Source organism: Geospiza fortis, unplaced genomic scaffold (assembly GCF_000277835.1).
Source record: "Geospiza fortis unplaced genomic scaffold, GeoFor_1.0 scaffold413, whole genome shotgun sequence".
Lineage (NCBI taxonomy): Eukaryota > Metazoa > Chordata > Aves > Passeriformes > Thraupidae > Geospiza > Geospiza fortis.
In genome coordinates this window covers 1,609,494-1,617,955 of record NW_005054386.1, presented here as the reverse complement: position 1 = coordinate 1,617,955, position 8,462 = coordinate 1,609,494, and the positions used below count along the sequence as shown (strand labels likewise).

At 42.2% G+C, this 8,462-nt stretch overlaps 1 protein-coding gene across 3 annotated transcripts in view; it reads right to left on the bottom strand.

Annotated features, from left to right (window-relative positions):
• Positions 1-8,462, bottom strand: part of SLIT3 (slit guidance ligand 3) — a 483,855-nt gene that overhangs the window by 61,502 nt on the left and 413,891 nt on the right. The gene's annotated exons all lie outside the window — the stretch shown is intronic.

Genomic DNA, 8,462 nt, shown 5'->3' with positions numbered 1-8,462 from the left:
TCCAGGGAGAAAAGTATCTTGGGAGATACAATAATTCAATTCAGTCCACGTAGCTGTTTTTTTTTTGTCTTAATTTGTCTCTAGAATGCTTATATTGAAATTGGTGCATTTTTAAACCTAACCAAGGCATAAAAAACCCAAATCAGCTTCTGAGTGTGAACTTTAGTAAAGGGTTCAATTGTTCAGGTCTGTCCACTCCTGGTGCTTGGCTCTTGCTCACGTGTCCTATGGGTCAGTCCTCCAAATACCACTGAAAGCTTCAGTACTTGGCAGCAGGCAGGCCATGTGGCCATCATGTGAAGAACAGAGAAGTCTTTGTGAAGAAGTGAGGCCCACTGATCATCACAGAATCACTAGGCTGGAAAGGACTTACAGGATCCAACCCAACCTTTGGCTGATCCCCACCATGACAACCAGACCAGAGCACCGAGTGCCACACCCAGCTGTTTCTGGAGCATCTCCAGAGATCAGCACTCCATCCCCTTCCTAGGCAGCTCATTCCAATGCCTAGCAACCATTTCAGTGAAGCAGATTTTCCTGATAATCCAGCCTGAACCTTCCCTGGCACAGCTTGAGGCCATTTCCTCTTGTCCCATTGCCAGCTGCCAGGGAGCAGAGCCTGATCTCCACCTGGCTGCATGCTCCTGTCAGGGACTTGTGGAGAGGGAGGAGGTCACCCCTGAGCCTCCTTTTCTCCAGGCTGGGCCCCCCAGATCCCTCAGCCACTCTTTGGGACTATCCAGACCCTTCCCCAGCTCTGTTCCCTTCTCTGGACACACTCCAGCCCCTCAATGTCTTGCAGTGATGGTGGCCAGAGCTGGACACAGCACTCGAGGTGTGGCCCCACCAGTGCTGAGTACAGGGGGACAATCTATTTCTGGTAAAAGCCACTTGCCCACCTGGGCACATGGGGTCATGTTGAGCCTCTGGAGACCAGCCCCTCCTGGTTCTTTCCTGCCTGGCAGCTTTCCAGCCCCTCTGCCCTCAGCCTGGAGCTGCAGGGCTTGTTGTGCCCCAAGGACAGGCTCCAGCACTTGACCTTATTGAGCCTCATACTGTTGGCCTCCAGCAATATGTAGATATACACATATATTATATATTTTATATTATAATTTCATCCAACACCACAGAGGAGCTTTGTTAACAAAGCTGTATTTCCTGAGGCTCTGTCTCCAGCATTCCCCAGAGCAAGGAGACGCAGCTTTGCATTTTAAAATTCCTGCAAATACAAGAGGGAGAGACTTCTCCACGGCTGTATCAGGAGAGAAATACTTCCAAAGGCCACCAGAGAGCCCTGGCCACCGTGCCTGGCAGTGAGTCCATCCCAGCGCAGCAGTGCCTGCAGCACGCACGGCGCTCGCCCAAGGCCTGGCACAGAGGATCTCTGCTCCATCCGTGCCCTGTGTGCCAAGCAGCCTGTCCTCCTCCATCTGAGATCCCCAGTCCCCAAATGTCTCAGGCAAGGATTGGGATGGAGCCGAGGGAAGCTCCTGCAGGTTTTATTTTGGCACCATGCGGCCCGCGGCGCTTTGCGGATGAGAACCGTGAACGGTGACACTGATCCACCCTGCTCCAGCACTGCCATCCCTCCTCCATCTGTGCCCTGAGTCCTGGCTGCTCACTGGGGTGTTGTGAGATCCCCAGGAGAAGGTGAGATGAGAATCTGACTCCAAGTTCTCAGAAGGCTGATTTATTATTCTATTCCATTCCATTCCATTCCATTCCATTCCATTCCATTCCATTCCATTAAGAAATTATATACTAAAACTATACTAAAGAAAAGAGAAAGGATACTTCAGAAGGCTAAACAAGAATGATAGTGAAAGCTCCTGACTCCTCAGTCTGACATAGCTGATGGGGATTGGCCATTACTTAAAACCAATTTACATGGAACCAATCAAAGATGCACCTATTGGTAAACGATTTTCAGACCACATTCCCAAGCAATCAGATAATTATTGATTTCATTCTTTTCTGAGGCTTCTCAGCTTCCCAGGAGAAGAAATCCTGGTGAAGGGATTTTTCGGAAAATATCATGGTCACAGTTCACCACCTTCTTGTAGTGAAGCCGGAAGCTTCACTTTTATACTTTCCCTGTGTCCCTGGAGAATTGATTGTTATATAGGTACTTCACTAACATCAGCTACTTCTATTTCATGCAAACTCTTCACCCCTGTATCATTAAAATATTAAACCCCTGGCAGCCAAGCGGAGCAAGCAGCAAAGCATCTGTTTTTCTGAAGGTTTTTGTCACAGCTGAACACCAAGTAAAACAGGCCCATCACTTCCACTATAATTACTGAGATTAATTTGAATGTTCTTGTAAAAATTTAATAAAGATAAATGTTAAAATGAGAGCAAGGCCCCTTCAGTCTCTTGCACTGGCACATGAAGTTTTGCATGACAAATTTTGCTCTCATTTCTGTACTGAACATGGCTGAATTATTGGCTTTTTGGGCCTCAGGCAGCATGGAAACCCATCAGAATGTGCTGCTGAATCAGGAAACTGCAACAATGGGTTTCTATGTGCCTTTAAGAAAATTAGAGTCTCTCTGACTCAGTTTACTCATTGTAATAAATGGGCAAACAACATTTAATCCTCCTCTGAGGATTATCTTCTCAGAGCTGACTTTATCAACAGCAAGCCCACAAAGCAAGCACAACTTCTCTAACAAGGAAGACTTTGGAAAACAAGGAACTCTGAGAGGAGAGAAGCTGCAGAAAATAGTGGTACTAATAAATCTACAGCAAAGCAAGGCCATTTCATTTCTGTATGAGACTGTCACTACCCAGAAGAGCCTAAAGACATTCTAGAAACATCTTTCAAATGAATAACGCAATTCTCCAGTCTCAATTTACTGTAAGACTTCTTACTGGAAAAATGGAATTGCTGTCAAGCATCACTAAAATTAATTTATGTGTGAGTTGGGAAATACTCCTTGAGTTACATTGCCTGGAAATAACTATTGTTACAAAGGAGAATATTGTCTATTTGCTTCGAGACTAAAGAGCCTTTTAATGAGGTCTGAAGCAGAAATAGAGGTGCACACTTGTTTCAAGGACAGGCAAGAAGATAGGACTGTCTCAGCAATTCAGAGAAAGAGGATGAAGGTCCCTCTGTGTGCAATATTTTACTTCTAGAGCTTTTAGGATACTATAAATTTTTGTCTAGTCTGATAGGAAGGCATCAGATCCAAAACACTTCTATATATTTTCTCTAATTTTCTGTAGGAGGGGAAAGGTTTAGGCATTGAAACAGGAAATTTCTGCAACTTATTAGAAGATATATATCAGAGTCCAGCTGTCCTTTTGAACCTGAAGTACCTCAGCTGGTCCAGACTTTATCTGGGCCGCTCCAGCTGCATGTTTCAGTGAATGAGAACAGAACTAGTCACCATACCTATAAAGAGTAATTTTTTTGTTTGAAATTACCCATACTGGGCATTGCTGTATCTACAAGCTGTTCCTCAGCACTGCTGTGCCAAATTCCAGCTTTTACAAGGATCCAATACTGGGAACATTATATCATGATCAATAAAACACCCAATAACAAGTAGCAAAACCTAATAAGAACCCTCAGCAGGAAGAAAAAGGGAAAATAGAGTGAAAAAACCACTCATTTGCCTTGACACTGTTTCAACCACTGCAATAATTTTTTCAATTAATTTTCAAGAATCAGCATTGTCTGTGTAGACCAAGAGTTTCATTCACACCCACGTGACAGAGGTTTGAATTCTGTCCATCCTAGTGTGATCCTTCTCCTGTTTTATCAGCAGTAGGGCACAGATAAGGGGTGGAAACACCACCACAGCACAGGCAGAAGGTGGAAACCTCCTGGTGTGTAAAACCATCACTGCTGACTGCAGGAGAAACACGACCCAGGCAGCCAGGGAGACACCTGCAGACAGGCAGGAATCTGTCCAGCCTCACTGGTTTGTGACCAGGGACACCTCTTTGCAGCTAATTACAGCCCTGTTCAATGACTACAGTGTTTCACAGCATGCTGGAAAAATGAGCGCTACAACAGAAATACCAAAGTTTATTCGACTTGTTAACAACATACAATGTGCTCGTAATAAATTTTAGTTAGATGGTATATGTGGAGAACAGATGGTAGCATTCATGTGTTTAGCAAAAATACTAAATGAAGACAAATATAGTTGATAGAGACTTTAAATTAAGAACCAGGAAATTTTCATAAACAACTTAATTATCAAGGTCTAAATACAGCTAAAGCTTTTAGGGAAAACAGGCAAAATTGCATCTACAAAGACACTGTATTGCACACTCTGTCCTTTACATTCCTAATTGTGGGAGTGATGCATCCACATCCAAGTCTCAGTCTCACAAACATTTAAACACTTGTCTTATGGGTTTCCTGGTCAGAAGTTAATAAGAAACCATTACATTAAAGGAAAAGGCTTAGTAAATCTTCCACTTCATGACAGGCTGGAAGGAAAATGCACAGGAAGATAACTGAGAAGAACACTGTGTTCCATGAGCATCCCCAGGAATGTTATTCCAGCCCACAAGTATCTGCCAGCTTTAACATTTCAACCTCCTAATCCTGGGAAATGGAGAATAAATGGACATTTGCAGCCACTTTGTTGAGCTGTGCTCTGCTCCCACAGTGTGTCAAGGATTTTATAATTTTCTGAATTATTCTGATCTAGGTTGATGCACACACTTGAGCGTTGCTACACCTGGATGTGCCAGTGGGACCTGCCCTTAAATTCAGACTTGCAAGGTCCAACAGCAGAGGGAAGGGATAAATGTGGTGTGCAACAGTGATTTCCTGAGGCTTTGTATGAAAAAAATGAGATGGGATGGGACAAGAGGTAAGGAGAGGGGAAAAATCCAGAAGCAATAAAAGACACAGACACCCAGAACAGAAAGAGAATTCAGACTGAACTTCTGAATGCAGCTTTTTCCTTTGAGTTTTACTTCCTTTATGCTTAGTAAAGTGAGAACTTTGATCAAAGGTTTTCCTGAAGGTGTGCCATGCAGCTATCCAGTAAGGTATAAACTGATGCTAATTTTGACCTAATAGCATTTGTACCAGTGACTTCTTTCACCACTTGAAATCTTTATCCCTCTGCTTAAAATAGTTAAAATTAGAGGGTAAATTGAAATTTTCCAGGGCATGAAGGGAATGTGATATCTCATGAACAAAGTTTTATCACATAAACTTCAGTTCCACTAGAAAATTAAGCTGGGAAAAAAGAATGAGGCATTCAGCAGTTTTCCCTGTAATAAACACATTTTACAGCCATAAATACAAAGAAGAAACAAGAAGAATTTTGCATAATTGACCAAGGAAACACGATACCATAAATTCAGCCTCACAGCCAACACGCTAAGTCACAAGTTTGGTGGGAAAAATTCTCTCAAGTTCTATTCATGGTTGTATATTTCAGAGCCTTTCAAGGCAGGGAAACCCAGTACTTGCTATAATGGGACCATAAAAAGAAGTTTTACATGTACTGCAAGGCTGGCAGCAGCTATGGAAGCAAGCAGGGCACGTGGTGCTGACTGCAGCACGAGGGACTGGATGGATCCCTGCAAACACAGCTTGGGGAAGGGAACGCTAGCAAATAATTAGAGATGTTGTAAACTGTGTGAGGAATGGAACTAACTTCCAAATGTAAAATTGACTTAAATTCTATTAAAGGAAGGACTAAACAGCACAGCATTGGGAAGGGTTGTTACTTTAGCAGTGAGTTTCAAATATAATTTGAAACTGATATTGAGATTCATGCAGACAGCTGACACCCTGCTATCGACACCCAGCAGTGAGAAGCTCTTCAGCAGAACCAGGTGAAACTGTTTTCCTTGTTTATGCTCTTTCTGGCCATGGACACAGTGGCTAAGCCTCAGTCTGGAAAAGATGCATCTGATGCTCATTGGCAAGGTCAAACAAGCAGAAGAGCTGGCAGGGCCTGTGTTAGATCCATCTGCTCAGGCATATATACAAATTATTTGGCAAGGCACAGAAAATATCACAGCAATTTTGGATCAGACTGCTTTCAGATTGCCAGGTGGAAGTTGAGAGATTTTGATCATCTGTTGTTCACAAAAATCTTGTGACTCCTCCTTCTGAGCACAGACCTTGCTACAGAGACCCACACTTCAGGGATGAATCCCCACTCACACTGGGGATGGATTAATTCTTTCTCTTCAGTCTCTCATCCTAATGGGGTAATAAAAATGTGCCTTCTGAGGACTGCTGTTCAGAAGCCAATTAATTTAACATGAAATAACAATTTATTTCATCCACCTCTAGTTTGGAATAAAAGTTTTTTAATAGAAATCTGAATTTACCTAGAACAATCTGAATTGTTTTTTCAGTTCAGCATCTCTGTTTACACAGGTGTACTTACACTGACACATCCCTACTGCAACAGAGTTGCCTGCTGCTCATAAACATGGGAAATACTATTTGTTAAATGGCACAGAAAGCAGGTTATGAAGGGACCCTGATATTGTTCTTCTGCTGCCCCTCCCATCACTCAGCTGATTTAGCTCCCTCTGCCTGAATGCAAACTTTCTCAGTGTTACTATCAGAAGTAAAAATACAGACAATATTTAAAACCCACTATATAGTTATGTCCTATGCCAGTCTAGCTTCATCTGGCATCTGATTAAACAATAATTGGCCATGGCAGCAGCACTTCTTAGTGACTTCCTTGTCCTTGTTAATAAATCACAATTGTCAATTTATAGCAAATTAGGCAAACTCTGCTCTCTTAAGCCTCATTTTATTTCAATCAGAAAGATTTATGACCCTCCAGGGCATAACACACCTTCCATTACCTCTCCAGCTAGTAATCAAGAATATGCCTGTCAAAGTCAAAGTGCAAGGATTCATCATATTATTTTTTAAAAACTCTGGTTCTTTTCCTATGAGTATGGAATTTAATTCTCAGTGGACATTTGAGGTTTATTTTGTAATTATATTAATTACCATGCAAATCCTGATTGCCCTTCCAAACCTCTCCTTACATGAGCACTTTGTGTTTCAATGGTCTTTTAGGCTTTTAATCAATGACAGGAGATATGTCATTAATCCATCACCAGTCAATTCACACAGCACATGCCTGAAATGAGTCCAGAGGTGCCAGACTGGATGGGACAGGTGCTCTAGAGCTTCCAAGGTTACAACAGTCTGATCCAGACCATTGTGTGAACATTTTGGGAGATGCAGAAGAAAATTAGGGACACTGAAAATAGTTAATTTTGCTGAGGGTTGATTCTATACATAAAATACAACCCAATATATTTGATCTAAATCCAACACTGAATATTTCCTATGTAGTCTCTAATTAAAAGTATTCATGAATGAGAACAGTGGTTTTAGTACCTTCAAAATACTTAAGTGCCTATGTATTTTAAAGTACATTTTGCAGTGATGATAAAACTTTCCCTTTCAGGCTATCCAAAGCCAGAGACTCCTTTTCAATGTGAACTCTGTAGAGAAAGTTATAAAGACTGGACATTTGTATAGATAGCAAAAATACTATCAATATGATTTAAGAAATAGAAATAAAATATAATTGTTGTATTTTAGATTAACTATGCCTAATGCTTAAGCTACTGAACAGCCTGCCTGGAGAGGAGCACACATTACAAACAGAAACCCAATGAAGCCTAACATGAGGCAGAGATTATGTGATTAAAAAATCTGTCCAAAAAGCTCACTGGGCTTCTGAAATAAATAGAGCTGAGGATGCTGGAAGAGTCCCAGTCCCTTGGAAGAACCTTCTGCTGGTACATCCCTGTTTGTTAAGGATGCAGGCATTGGGTTTGCAACAGCTCTCTGCTGATAAAAGGTCTCCCACTGAAATACACACTATTTCAGCAGAAATGTCAGTGTAATCTGTTTTGCTTGAGGAAGATCTGCAAAGCTTCCCCTGCAAGGTTTCCCAGCTCAGAGACACTAGCAATCCATTGTGAAATCCATCCGATAGTGGGCTGGACTGGCAGGGTCAGTGATTTCAGAATCAAACGTGCACATGAATTTTGCAGACTTCTAAACAAGTGAAGCATGCCCCCTGTGAGGCAAGAGCACAATATTTATTTCAGAGGTTCTCAGCAGTATGGGCCCCCAGGGACCAGGGGGGTCAGAGAGCTTTGGGACATCCTTACCTGCAGTGCTTGTGCACTTACCCTACACACTAATCTAATCCCAATCTAATTCCCAAACGAGTCTGGCATTAGATCATTTCTATTAACAGCAGGGGCTTGACTCTTCTTTTCATCTTAGCCTGCTTATAGCAACTTCATCAATTCCATCATCTCCAAAGGAAAGGAGAAAATAAGGCAATCAACCTCCCAGGACAATCTCTGCTCATGTTCTTGGACAACAAAAGAAACCCAAAAGCCATTTCATGGAGTGCACTCAGAGCCAAGAAAGCCTCAAGGATAACAGACGACAGAAAATCACAAGGAAATTTACAATAAGG